Source organism: Pongo abelii, chromosome 2 (assembly GCF_028885655.2).
Source record: "Pongo abelii isolate AG06213 chromosome 2, NHGRI_mPonAbe1-v2.0_pri, whole genome shotgun sequence".
Lineage (NCBI taxonomy): Eukaryota > Metazoa > Chordata > Mammalia > Primates > Hominidae > Pongo > Pongo abelii.
In genome coordinates, this window is record NC_085928.1 from 74205162 (window position 1) to 74218700 (window position 13539).

At 44.2% G+C, this 13539-nt stretch overlaps 1 protein-coding gene across 4 annotated transcripts in view; it reads right to left on the reverse strand.

Moving 5' to 3' along the window:
• ITPR1 (inositol 1,4,5-trisphosphate receptor type 1) overlaps window positions 1-13539 on the reverse strand; it is a 354448-nt gene that overhangs the window by 218133 nt on the left and 122776 nt on the right. The gene's annotated exons all lie outside the window — the stretch shown is intronic.

A 13539-nucleotide genomic window follows, 5' to 3' on the forward strand; every position in this document is an offset into this window, starting at 1 on the left:
CCCAGACTGGGGTGCAGTGGCACGACCTCGGCTCACTTCAACCTCCGCCTCCTGGGTTCCAGTGATTCTCCTGCTTCAGCCTCCTGAGTAGCTGGGACTACAGGCACATGCCACCAAGCCTGGCTAATTTTTTATATTTTAGTAGAGACGGGTTTTGCCATGTTGTTAATGCTACCCCATAGTTATCACCTTTCCTTTACAATGAACAAATAAATACAAGGACAAATAGTCCTTGCTGTATACAACAATGCATACAAGTATTTTTTTATACAAATCCAACTCTCTTCAGTACTACTCAATTTAGAAAAAATATTACAGGCCCGGCATGGTGGCTAATGCCTGTAATCCTAGCACTTTGGGAGGCTGAGGCAGGTGGATCACTTGAGGTCAGGAGTTTGAGACCAGCCTGGTCAACATGGTAAAACCCCATCTCTACTAAAAAATACAAAAAATTAGCCAGGTATGGTGGTATGCGCCTGTAATCCCAGCTACTCCAGTGGCTGAGGCTCAAGAATCGCTTGAAACTGGGAAGCAGAGGTTGCAGTGAGCCAAGATCACACCACCGCACTCCAGCCTGGGCGGCAGAACAAGATTCTGCCTCAAAAATAAATAAATAAATAAGATGCTTCTCTTATTTATTATAAATAAATAAATAAGAGGGCTCTCCTAGGGCAGTGGTCTCGTGAGTACTGTGCGCAAGATAACCTTCTGGGGCACAGAAAGAAAATATATAAACTGCATTTAGATAGTCTGTGCCCTTGTCCCCTCACTCTCAGTGCACTGTGATGTGCTTCCATTTAGCATGCCTCGGCTTATACAACTTTATACATTGTCTTATGTGGTATAACCAACATTCACAAAATGGACAAGTGGCTTCAAAAGATTTCTACAGAAAAATCAAAACATCAAAGATAATAGTAATGCAACCCAGCAAACCAAAAAAGGCAGAACCAACCCTTCCCTTAGAGCTCTTGTAAAGTAAAAAGAATGATGATCTAATCAGATCTGGAAAAAGCCATCCAGACATTAAAAACCATAAATAAAACCACTTAAAATATTGCTTTTAATGATGAACATTACCCTAAAGCATCTATGCGTTTTAAGGTATTAATGATAATATGAAACCATCATAAATAACAGGATACATTATTGTTTAATCTTAATCTGTTATTACCTTCTACTTTCCACTTGTTTTATAATGCCTACAATGTGTTACTACAATAATACACGTTTGTAACTTTTAAAAATACACCCCTCCCCCCATCCCCCCCCACACACACAGAAAGTTTAGGGTATAGCCACCAATTTTTTTTTTTTTTTAAGAGATGGGGACTTGCTATGTTGCCCAGGCTGGAGTGCAATGGCTATTCACAGACAATCATAGCACACTACAGCCTGGAACTCCTGGGCTGAAGCCATCCTCCTGCCTCAGCTTCTCAAGTAGCTAAGATCTGGGCTTCACCAGATTTTTCTGACAGGGATATGTCATCAACAAACCAATAACTACTCTAGGAAACCAATATTTAAAATTGACACTCCCCACGAAAAGTTTACATTTTGACATACTGAGTTTTCAAACAGTAAATATCTGAAGAGTAAAATTAAAGAACTTGGGCCAGGTGCGGTGGCTCACGCCTGTAATCCCAGCACTTTGGGAGGCCAAGGCAGGTGGATCACGAGGTCAGGAGATTGAGACCATCCTGGCTAACATGGTGAAACCCTGCCTCTACTAAAAAATACAAAAAATTAGCCGGGCATGGTGGCACGCGCTTGTAGTCCCAGCTACTCGGGAGGCTGAGGCAGGAAAATGGCGTGAAGCCGGGAGGCGGAGCTTGCAGTGAGCCGAGATCACACCACTGCACTCCAGCCTGGGCGAGAGTGAGACTCCGTCTCAAAAAAAAAAAAAATTAAAGAACTTGAAGTGGATACTGATATTCAGAAAAATGACACCCTGAAAGTAGGTCTGGACAAGCATTTAAGGAAGTTATTAACTGTACACTTATTCTTACCTATTCATTAAAACCGATTCCCTTAAAGTACCTTGAACAGGTAAATACCTAGCTATTGTCCTAGTCAAATAAATATCTCAAAGTAAGAAAAATGGATTTGCTGTCAAGTACATAAACACTAGGTCTTTCCTCTAATTCAGATCACTCTTTCTTCTAGTCACGATCCATAATTAACTGTTACTATGTACTGCACACACAAATACCTGAGATTATTCAGAAAAAAAGATCATTTAATTGTAGAAGTAATAGGTACTTTTCCAGTTTCTGTAATCTCCTTCATCACTAAATATTTCTACCTAGTCACAGGCAGTTATAAGGTAAATATGGGACCATGATAGCTATCTTTATCAAGAATCTAATCCGTCTACTGAATAATTTTTACTGCACATGAAAGATACTCCCTAGGACTTTGGAAAACAAAAGATAAAGCAGGAGACCAGTTTAAAAGACCAGCCTGCTCTCCCCACCTCTTAGGAAAGACACAGGTCATGGTCATTTGCTATATTAGTGGCAATTTAATCACATTATTTCCAGAGAAGCAGTTTTCCCACCAGCTTAATATTAATATATGTGAATTCTCCATTCACTCCATGAATAACCATACACAACCAGAAGACAATAGTTTACATTAACTATCCCATCTTTGACACAGGTCTGAACATTATCCCAAAGCATCTATGTGTTTCAAGGTGTTAATGATAATATAAAACTATAATAAACAACAAATAACAGAATACTGCATTATAGTTTAATCTTCTTTTCTTTTTTTTTTTTTTGAGACGGAGTCTCACTCTGTCGCCCAGGCTGGAGTGCAGTGGCACGATCTTGGCTCACTGTAACCTCCGCCTCCCGGGTTCAAGTGATTCTTCTGCCTTAGCCTCCCAAGGTGGCCGGAATTACAGGTGCTCACCACCATGCCCAGCTAATTTTTATATTTTTAGTAGAGATGGGGTTTTACCATGTTGGCCAGGCTGGTCTTGAACTCCTGACCTCAAGTGATCCACCCACCTTGGCCTCCCAAAGTGCCGGGATTACAGGCGTGAGACACTGCACCCAGTCTTACTGTTTAATCTTAATCTTATTCATTAACTTCTACTTTCCTCTAATTCAGGAATCTGGGTTGGGCCAGAATGGCTTCCTTAATGACCACATGACTTTTTAAAATATTCAAAATATTTAAGTCACTGGCATTAACATTTGACACATGACTTACTTTTATGGACCAAATGGGGTTAACAATGTCAATTTTCACCAATAGTAAGTTATAGAGAGTAAAATGACCTATTCTTTTCTCTCCAGCATGCTTCATATGATGACACTAAATGGTATGCATTCCCAAAAAACTGATTTAGGTAGATGTGGGGGACAATCAGGGTGGATTCATGATGCCAAAGGATAACAGACAATGGAAAGCGTTTTACAACTGTTCACGGTACCACCAAGTCAAGCACCTCACCTAACAAAGGGGCTACATCACAAGCTCAAAACTTCAGATAACTTTACATTCCCCTAAGGTGAAAGGGTGTATTTAAATAACATCAATCCAACCAAAGCCTTGCTCTAACTTTCACATCAACTATTTTCCTTGGGCAAAACAGAGCATTGCATTGCATTAAGTGTATTTACAACCAACTGTCTGTGTAAATATAAGAGATGCTAACATACTAGTAACAGAACCAAATTAGCCTTGCTGATTTTACCCTGCCTTCCTAGTTGCTTAGCAACTGATTCAAAGTGAAAATTAAATTAAGCAATTCAAATGTAATGTTAGAATAACCTTCCAAAATTTTGCAATTTGTAGGTTCCATATTGCCCTTTGCTATTTGGATGGCACAGCAGAGAAAAATTAAACTTCCACTGGGTCCTAATACTCTGCTAAGTATAGAAATGTACAAATACAGGAAAACCAGAAGAATATATTTAATATTTATTTGGGGGAAGGAGAGCACATGTGTGTACATATGTGTGCATATGTATGCACGCACACACACATACACTGTGGTTTGAACTCACCCCAAAGAAATGCCACAAAGAATGTCTTATGTGACAAGTGTTATTTTAGGCCTTTGAGGAATAAACTAAGCTAGCTTTCAAAAAATTACGGTGGAATATTCCAAAGTCTGAGCATATGCCACATTGAGTTAGCAAAGGAGAATGCAGCTGAATAAAGGGGTTGAAGTAGGTGTTAAGGGGCTGGGTGGGCTAGAAGCCAGACAGAACAGGCCATAGGTGAGCTTCCATTGTATCAAGGGCATGCTGGAGCCTGGCTGGAGGGAGAATGCTCATCTGCTTTATAGATGAGTTTGACTATCAAATCAGGACTTGTGGTGCACACTTAAGAGAAGATGGGAGCAAGGGGAGCCACAGGTGTGCTTCCAGCACTCTGAGTTGGGGCAGCAGCAAAGTGAGAAAGCAAAAAAGTCAGCCAACCTTCAGAGGTATCCACATCAGTGACCAAGTAAAAGAATAAAGGTTGCCAGACCAGCAGAAACCCCACTGTGTCCACGCCCTCCTCCCCACTGCTAGAACTTTCACCTCTAGACTGTAAGGTCTCTGAAGGCAGAGACTTCTGTCTGTTTTGTATGCTTTGGTAGCCCAGGGTCTAAAGATTGAGTAGGAGCGCAACAATGTTGTTGAATTAATGATTTAAATGTGCTACAATCCCCAGTGCTCTAGAAACAACTGCAGATATGTCCACTGAAGTCACTTTCAGCTCTAAGCTTCCCAGTGTTCATTCTTGGATTCAATTACTACTTATTAAAATGTTAGGCCGGGTGCGGTGGCTCACACCTATAAGCCCAGGACTTTGGAAGGCCGAGGCAGGCGGATCACGAGGTCAAGAGATGGAGGCCAACATGGTGAAACCCCATCTCTACTAAAAATATAAAAATTAGCTGGGCGTGGTGATGGGCATCTGTAGTCCCAGCTACTCAGGAGGCTGAGGAAGGAGAATCACTTGAACCCGGGAGGTGGAGGTTGCAGTGACCTGACATCACACCATTGCACTCCAGCCTGGCAACAGAGCAAGACTCCATCTCAAAAGAAAGAAAGAAAGAAAGAAAGTCAAAGGCTGGGCGTGGTGGCTTATGCCTGTAATCCCAGCACTTTGGGAGGCCGAGGTGGGCAGATCACGAGGTCAAGAGATTGAGACCATCCTGGCAAACATGGTGAAACCCCATCTCTACTAAAAATACAAAAATTAGCTGGGCATGGTGGGATGCGCCTGTAGTCCCAGCTACTCAGGAGGCTGAGGCAGGAGAATTGTTTGAACCCAGGAGGCAGAGGCTGCAGTGAGCCAAGATCGCGCCACTGCACTCCAGCCTGGGCAACGGAACAAGACTCCTTCTCAAAAAAAAAAAAAAAAAAAAAGTCTACTATGTGCTGGTACAAGACTGGATGCTGAAAATACAGCAGGGATCCAGTTGCACAAGTCTGTTAATACAATACCAGTAACAGGGACAAACTGGTCAAATATCCATGTTGAATTATAGCAAGTTAGAAGTACTATGGAGGCAAAATTTACCTATGGATGCACTAGGGCTGAGGTGGGGAGGCAACACTTTCTACAGGGTCATCAGGAAAGGCAACTCTAGGACTGTGGCATCTGAACTTGGAGTTGCAGGATGAGAAGGGAGGAGCCAGCCATCATAAAACTCGGGCAAAGCCTCTCAGGCAGAAGGAACAGCAAGTGCAAATGCCCTGAGCTGGAAGAAAACTGACAGATTGAGTAGAAAAGCAGGACTGGTAGTAGTAGGCACAGGCTAGAGCTGCGGAAGATAAGGCTTGAGAGGGAAGCAGAAGCTGCACTGTGCAGGGCAGTGCAGGCCATGGGAAGGCATCGACTCATCCTAAACACAGTAGGAAACCACACAAAGGCTTTAGCAAAGGAAGAAACTGGTGTGCCTGGCTGATGCTTCTAAGGGAGCTTTCATATTGGTGATTGATATGGTTTGGATCTGTGTTCCCACCAAATCTCATCTTGAATTGTAATCCCCAGTTTGGAGGTGGGCCTGGAGGGAAGTGACCGGATCTTGGGGGTGGATTTCTCATGAATGGTTTAGCACCACCTCTTTGGTGCTGTGCTCATGATACTGAGTGAGTGCTCGCAAGATCTAGTTGTTTAAAAGTGTGTGGCACCTCCCACCTCAATTTCTTGCTCTTGCTTTTGCCATGAGTGATGTGCCTGCTCCCTGTTCACCTTCTGCCATGACTGTAAGTTTCCTGAGGTCTGCCTAGAAGCCAAGCAGATGCCAGCATCACCCTTCCTGTAAAGCTTGTGAAACTGTAAGCCAATTAAACCTCTTGTATATCTTGTATTTCTCTGTAGCAGTGTGACAACATTACGCTAATACAGTGATGGTACCTACCAAGAAAGGGAAGAATGAGGAGTGGGGTTGGGGAGAGAGGAATGGACACTGAGAATTTTAATTTTGGCTCTGCTTAGTTTGAGATGCCTACGAAACATCCAAGCTGAAACGCTGAGTAGTGAGTAGGCTGTCCATCAACTAGTAAGCCGAAAATATAGAACAGTCAGTTATTTAAAGGTGTCAGAGGGTGGGGGGTGGCAGAAAAAGGGGAAGGATGGGGAGTTGGAGAGGAGGAAAGTTGAGGAAGTCAGTATCACAAATCCACTGTAGCTGTACATCTGGAGTGAGGGAGATCCCAATCTCCCTATTCAAATCCAAAAAGTAATTTAATTCAGGCTGACAAAAGCTTGAACTTGATTCAAAGCTTCATAGAGCAGAATAAGGCCCTTTCTACTCTCTTTACTGTTCACTAGTACCAAAAAAAGAAAAAAAAAACCCACAAAGAAAATTAGAAGCAAAAAACCCAACTCCATCTTCTATAAAACCCAAATCAATCTTCCCAAGTTGCAATAAATGAAGATGGAAAGAGGATGGAGGGATGGAGCTTGACAGATGAAGTAAAGTGAGGTCTCTGTTTCTGCACAGGGTACCATGAAAAAACAAGCAATTAGCACTGCAGAACCCTGGAAAGGCTTAGGAACTGGAGGCTCCAGGCATCAAGGGTGACAGGAGTGGGATGAGGACCAGTAACGGAGGATTGGATGAAAACACACAGGAAGGGCAGTCAGACCCCTGTGTCCACCCACCTCATATAGTCCAGACATCTGTTCCTTCTCAAACCCTGCAGGAGACTAAATCTTGGGAGAAAATGGGCCATTGAGGCTCTGCAGCTGCATGTACCATGTACAATGAAGGCATGTAAAACTGAGGAATAGAAATAGAAGTAAAGTGACTAAGTAAAAATCCACACCTGGGATGGCGAGATGCACAGGCTCCACCCCAGCCAGGCTTCTCTCCAGCAGGTGTCTGGAACATCGTCTTCTAACTATAGCTCAAGGCCCAAATTGGGTCCACTGCAGACCATTTTTGTATGACTCACAAACTCAGAATGGTTTTTACCTTTTCAAATGGGAAAAAAGTCAACTATAACATCCTCAAAGACTGGAGATAATAACCAAAAGTAAAAAAGGACATAACTTTAAAATGCAACCAAATAAAAACTCTGAGAAATTTAAAATGCAATGATAAAAAATATTTTAATGTACTACAGAAAGTAGAAACAAAACACAAAGAGAAATGGAAGGGGAAGAGGAAAAAGAGAGAAGACAGAAGGAGGGGGAGAGAGGAGAGGAGGGGAGGGGAGGGCAGGGGGCAGGAGGGGAGGGGAGAGGAGAGGAGGGGAGAGGAGGGGAGGGGAGGGGAGAGGAGGGGAGGGCAGGGGAGAGGAGGGGAGAGGAGGAGAGAGGAGGGGAGAGGAGAGGAGAGGAGAGGAGGGGAGAGGAGGAGAGAGGAGAGGAGAGGAGAGGAGCGGAGAGGAGAGGAGAGGAGAGGAGGGGAGAGGAGGAGAGAGGAGGGGAGAGGAGAGGAGAGGAGGGGAGAGGAGGAGAGAGGAGGGGAGGGCAGGAGAGAGGAGGGGAGGGCAGGAGAGAGGAGGGGAGAGGAGGAGAGAGGAGGGGAGAGGAGGGGAGAGGAGGGGAGAGGAGGGGAGAGGAGAGGAGAGGAGAGGAGGGGAGAGGAGAGGAGGGGAGAGGAGAGGAGGGGAGAGGAGAGGAGGGGAGAGGAGAGGAGGGGAGAGGAGAGGAGGGGAGAGGAGAGGAGGGGAGGGGAGAGGAGGGGAGAGGAGAGGAGGGGAGAGGAGGGGAGAGGAGAGGAGGGGAGAGGAGGGGAGGGGAGAGGAGGAGAGAGGAGGGGAGAGGAGGGGAGAGGAGGAGAGAGGAGGGGAGAGGAGAGGAGGGGAGAAGAGGGGAGAGGAGAGGAGGGGAGAGGAGGGGAGGGGAGGGGAGGGCAGGGGAGAGGAGGAGAGAGGAGGGGAGAGGAGAGGAGAGGAGAGGAGGGGAGAGGAGGGGAGAGGAGAGGAGGGGAGGGGACGGGAGGGGAGGGCAGGGGAGAGGAGGGGAGAGGAGGAGAGAGGAGAGAGGAGGGGAGAGGAGAGGAGGGGAGGGGAGGGGAGAGGAGAGGAGAGGAGGGGAGGGGAGAGAAGAGGAGAGGAGGGGAGGGGAGGGGAGAGGAGGGGAGGGGAGGGGAGGGGAGGGGAGGGGGCAGGAGGGGAGGGGAGGGCAGGGGAGAGGAGGGGAGGGGAGAGGAGAGCAGGGGAGGGCAGGGGAAGGGGGAAGGGGAGAGAAAGGGGGGAAGGGGAGAGAAAGGGAGGAAGGGGGAAAGGGCGGGGGAAGGGGATGGAAGTTGGAGAAGGGGCAGAAGGGGAGGAAGGGAGAGAGGGAGGAGTGAGGAGAGAGGTAGGTAAGGAAAGAAGAAAGGAGGAAAGAAAAGGAAGGAAAGGGGGCAAAGGAAAGAATAAGAAAGGAAAGTAACTTACAGAACAATCCATAGGTCCAATACAAGAGGAAATTCAGAAAAAGAAACTGAAGGTATGGAAACAATCAAAGAAAAATACAAGATAATATCCTAGAACTGGAGATGACTCCCCAAGTTGAAAGAACCCAGTAATTCCCTAGCATAAGAAAACATAGACCCATACATGTCATTGCAAAATTTCAGAGTAATGGGACAAGGAGAAGATCCTTAAGGCTTCCAGCAAAAAAATAAAAAAGGCTCAAACAAAAGAAGAGGAATAAGAATAACATCAGACATCTCACAGCAACCCTGGAAGCTCAAATATAACACAGCAGTATCTTCAAAATACTGACTAAAAAGAATTCTCAATCTAGAATTCTGAACTGTATTGAAATAACAACAAGGTATGAAAGTACAATAAAGTCAAGTCTAAAATCAGGAAGCTGCTGGAGGTTGTACTACACCAAAAAATGGAGAGAACAGTTTTTAAATAGTTGTGTGGTTGTTTATCAAAGAGGTTGCCCTGGCCCAGCTCAAATGCCAACCCTTGTTCTATAGTCGAGACAGTATGCTTAATATGCTTAATGCTAGTCATCCATCCCACAGACAGATGTGAGAAAGAAAGTCCCACAGTGACACCATGTAGGGCACGTCACTGCCACAACCTGGAGCAGAGGCAAAGTGCTCCAGGGACAGAGAACGGTGGTGAGGAATAGGAGGGTCAGATCATCCGATGGATCTGGCACATGGAAAACATGCTGAGGAATTGGAGAGAGGGAAGACTCAGTAAATGCTACAAAAGAGCTATGCAAATAAAGAAAAATAAGACAATCACTAACTCCAGGGAAGGTTGCATATGAAAATTCCAATATGTCTTTTGCTCACTAGCGAACAATATTTACATAGTCATAAAAATATTAAGACTGAATATTAGTTTAGCCAGAAAACTGGGACATAACTCTAGTGGGAGGATGGAGGAGGAACAGAGAAGTGTCACAAAGCTAAAAATAACAGTAAGTTGACAAATGTTATTTAAAATACGTTCATCTACAGACATCAAGAGACACACATTATCTAGAAACACAGTGGTAAATATCAGAAGAAAATGTTAAAATATTTGAAATTGTTGCCTCTGGAAAGTGAGAAGGCGTGAGGTGTCATACTGTTATGTTTATCAGTATTTGACTTTTTTGTGGTGAAATTCACATAATATAAAATTAACCGTTTTAAAGTGACCAATTCAGTGGCATTTAGTACAGTTGCAATGTTGTAAAAGCATCATCTTTATCTAGTTCCAAAACATTTCATCATCCCCAGAAGGAAACTCTGTACCTATTAAGCAGTTAATTACCCCCCAACTCCTCAACACCCTACATTTGACTTTTTAAAGGATGTGCATATATTAAAGAAAACTTTTTTTTTTTTTTTTGAGACACGCACGGTCTTACTTTGTTGCCCAGGCTGGAGTTCAGTGGCACCATCATTGCTCACTGCAGCCTCAACCTCCAGGGCTCAGGTGGTCCTCCCACCTCAGCCTCTCAGGTAGTTGGGACTACAGGTGTAAGCCTGTAAGCCTTTTTTTTTTTTTTGTATTTTTTAATAGAAATAGGGTTTCGCCATGTTGCCCAGGCTGGTCTTAAATGCCTGTGCTCAAGCGATTTATCTGCCTTGGCCTCCCAAAGTGCTGGGATTATAGGCATGTGCCACCAAGCCCAGCCAATATTTCAATTTTTTTTAACTACCTTTTGGTACTCAATTGGTGTTCAGTTTTTCACAACTACAGACTGACAAAAAGCAACAAAATCTGGATCTTATGATTTGAATGTTTATCTCCTCCAAAACTCAATCTGGCATTTAATTGTCAATGTAATGGTATTGGGACATGGGGCCTTGAAGAGGTGATTAGAGGGCTTCACTATCATGAGTGGGCTTAATGCCTCAACACAAGAGCTTTTGGGGTTGGGCGGGTCTCTCTCTTGGCTCTTTTGTCCTTCTGCCCTATGAAGAACAGCCATCCTCCCCTCCACAGGATGCAGTGTTTGAAATACCATCTTGAGAGCAGAGACCAGACCCTTACCAGACACCAAAACCTGCTGGCGCCTTGATATTGGACTTCCCAGCCTCCAGAACTGTCAGCCAACAAATGTCTGCTCATTATAAATTATCCAGTCTGTGTTATCCTGTTATACCAGCACAAACAGACTAAGACACTGGAAAATGCCAAGTATCAATGGGGATAGAGAAATCTTCCTGCACTGCTGATGAATGCACACACTGGGGCCACTACTGTGAGTGGCAACTGGTATAAGTCAAAGTAAGTACATATGTATAACCTATAACATGTAATCCCACCATGCTGCTATAGGGCACACATTCCAAAGAAATTCTCACATAGGTTCTCCGATCTCACTATGTCCACAGGCAGAAGGACATTGTAGGGAAGAGAGTGATGAGAAGGCACCGACTCTTCACTGCTTTGGCCTGGAGGAAATGCAACACTTGCACTCACATGTCTTCAGTGATAATGAAATCACAAGACTCCACCATGATGCAGACAAGCTAAGAAATGAAGTTTAGCTGTGCCAAGGAAGAAGATAGGAGTTTCCTGTGCATCTAGCCCATCTCTGCTACAGCCTGTCCTTGAGGTCAATAAATAATCTATTTCATTCTTTCTTATTAACCCACGCCCCAGGCAACACTCTGGCTGGAGTTGCAGCAATTAAACGTAGTCCCTTCTCTTTCAGAATCTGAACTCTTCAAAACCATCTCATTGGCCAAAAAGACAATCCACAAGCTACTATTGTTTTAAAAATTCTTCACTCAGCCAGCATATATAAATGCAATTTTACATAGGATGAAATCAATAGGTGATATACACAAGCAGTGAATATGAAAAAGGGAAGTGTTCATCATTCATATCTTTTCCTTTTTTTGAAAAGGATAAGAGGAAACAGAATAAAAATTTCAGAAGGAAAAGACAAAATGATTAACAACACAGGGAAGAGGGAGTATTAATTCCTCACCAAGGGGGTTAAGATTTAAAAGTAGTAATGAGAGGGGAATATAAAATAATCCATATTTTAAGAACTAACCCAATTCAAACTTATTAGACTGTAAGCCTCATGAGGTCAGGGCTTATTTGCTTTATTTATCATTCTATTCCTGATATATTCAGTAAACACAGGATCAATTAAGAAATGAATCGATAGTCAAGGTAGAAGAATAATCTAAAATTGCAGTTAACACAAGGAAAATCTCCAGCAAGCCTTCCACGAACAAGCAATTAACTCCAGTTCAGTACAAGAGGAAACCAGTAAAACACTGTTGTGTCTGCTGCATGCTAATCACATTTCTCAAGCCATGATGGTAGCCTTTTGAAGTTGAGTGACATTTTCCAATTGGAAATGCCAAAAACCCTCCCATTACCCATCTGCAAAAAACATAGACCGTGTTATTAGAAGACAAAAGATAAGCTAATTTTTTCCCCTCTTCAGACAACCAGATGCTTTCTCTAAATAGAAAACTCGAGCTGACAACACCCCAGGCTGCTGCCCTCTGCCTTTAACCACCTCTCCTGCTTGCAGGTCCACCACTCACCAACACATTAATCAACTGGAAACATGAGGAGAAACTTCCTTTTTGACCTGATCTAGTTCAAGCAATTAAACTTTTATTTAGCTACTTACAATGATTACTGTATGTGGATCAGCTTAAACACAGGGAAAGGTGATAAGAAGTCAGTTGGGGTCAAGATCAGTGGCTCACGCCTGTCATCTCAGCACTTTGGGGAGGCCAAGGCGAGTGGATCACCCGAGGTCAGGAGTTCGAGACCAGCCTGACCAACATGGTGAAACACCGTCTTTACTAAAAATACAAAATTAGCCAGGCGTGGTGGCACATATCTATAATCCCAGTTACTTGGGAGGCTGAGGCAGGAGAATCACTTGAACCCGGGAGGCAGGGGTTGCAGTGAGATGAGATCGTGCCATTGCACTCCAGCCTGGGCAACAAGAGCAAAACTTCACCTCAAAAAAAAAAAAGAAAAAAGAAATCAGTTGGAAAGGCAAGTCCTCTCCCCATTGTGGAAGACAAAAGGGGCCAGAGGTTCCTTCCAACCAGTAGCCCGAACACAGGTACCTGCCCACGCTTGGTTGTTCAGATGCTCTGCCCTGACCTCTGCACCTGGAGAGAAGTCTGCAGAAGACTCAGGGCTTATTAAAGACTGTGGTAACTGGGTCAGAGGTCCAGGCGCAATATGGAGAAGTGTCAGTACAGGATAGGGGTCACTGTGACAGAGGCAGCACCCTTCCAAAGGTTTCCACACATGGACCTGGCTCCACAGCCATGCCTCCCATAGTGCCTGGGCCCCATTCCAAGCCTCCTTATTGATTCTGTGAGCTATACAATATTCTTGAACAGTTTCCTTTTGGGCTTATGTTAGTCAGTTTCTGTTGTTTGCAAACAAGAGTCCTAGCTGAACCATAGAATGATAAGGCATTGTGCTCTGCTGGGAATGAAAATACACAAAGGCTTTCACCATCACCCAAGAAAACGCTGAAAAAAATAAGAGAAAGGGAATCCAGAAACCCAGGTTTCCAGGTTTCCAACAACCCTGTTTCCTCCACTCCCTGGGTGAGCAGCCTTGTCTATGTGATGAAAGCTCTCTGTGTCTGCATGTCTTCCTCCAGAAAAGAGATCATCACCCAGAAACT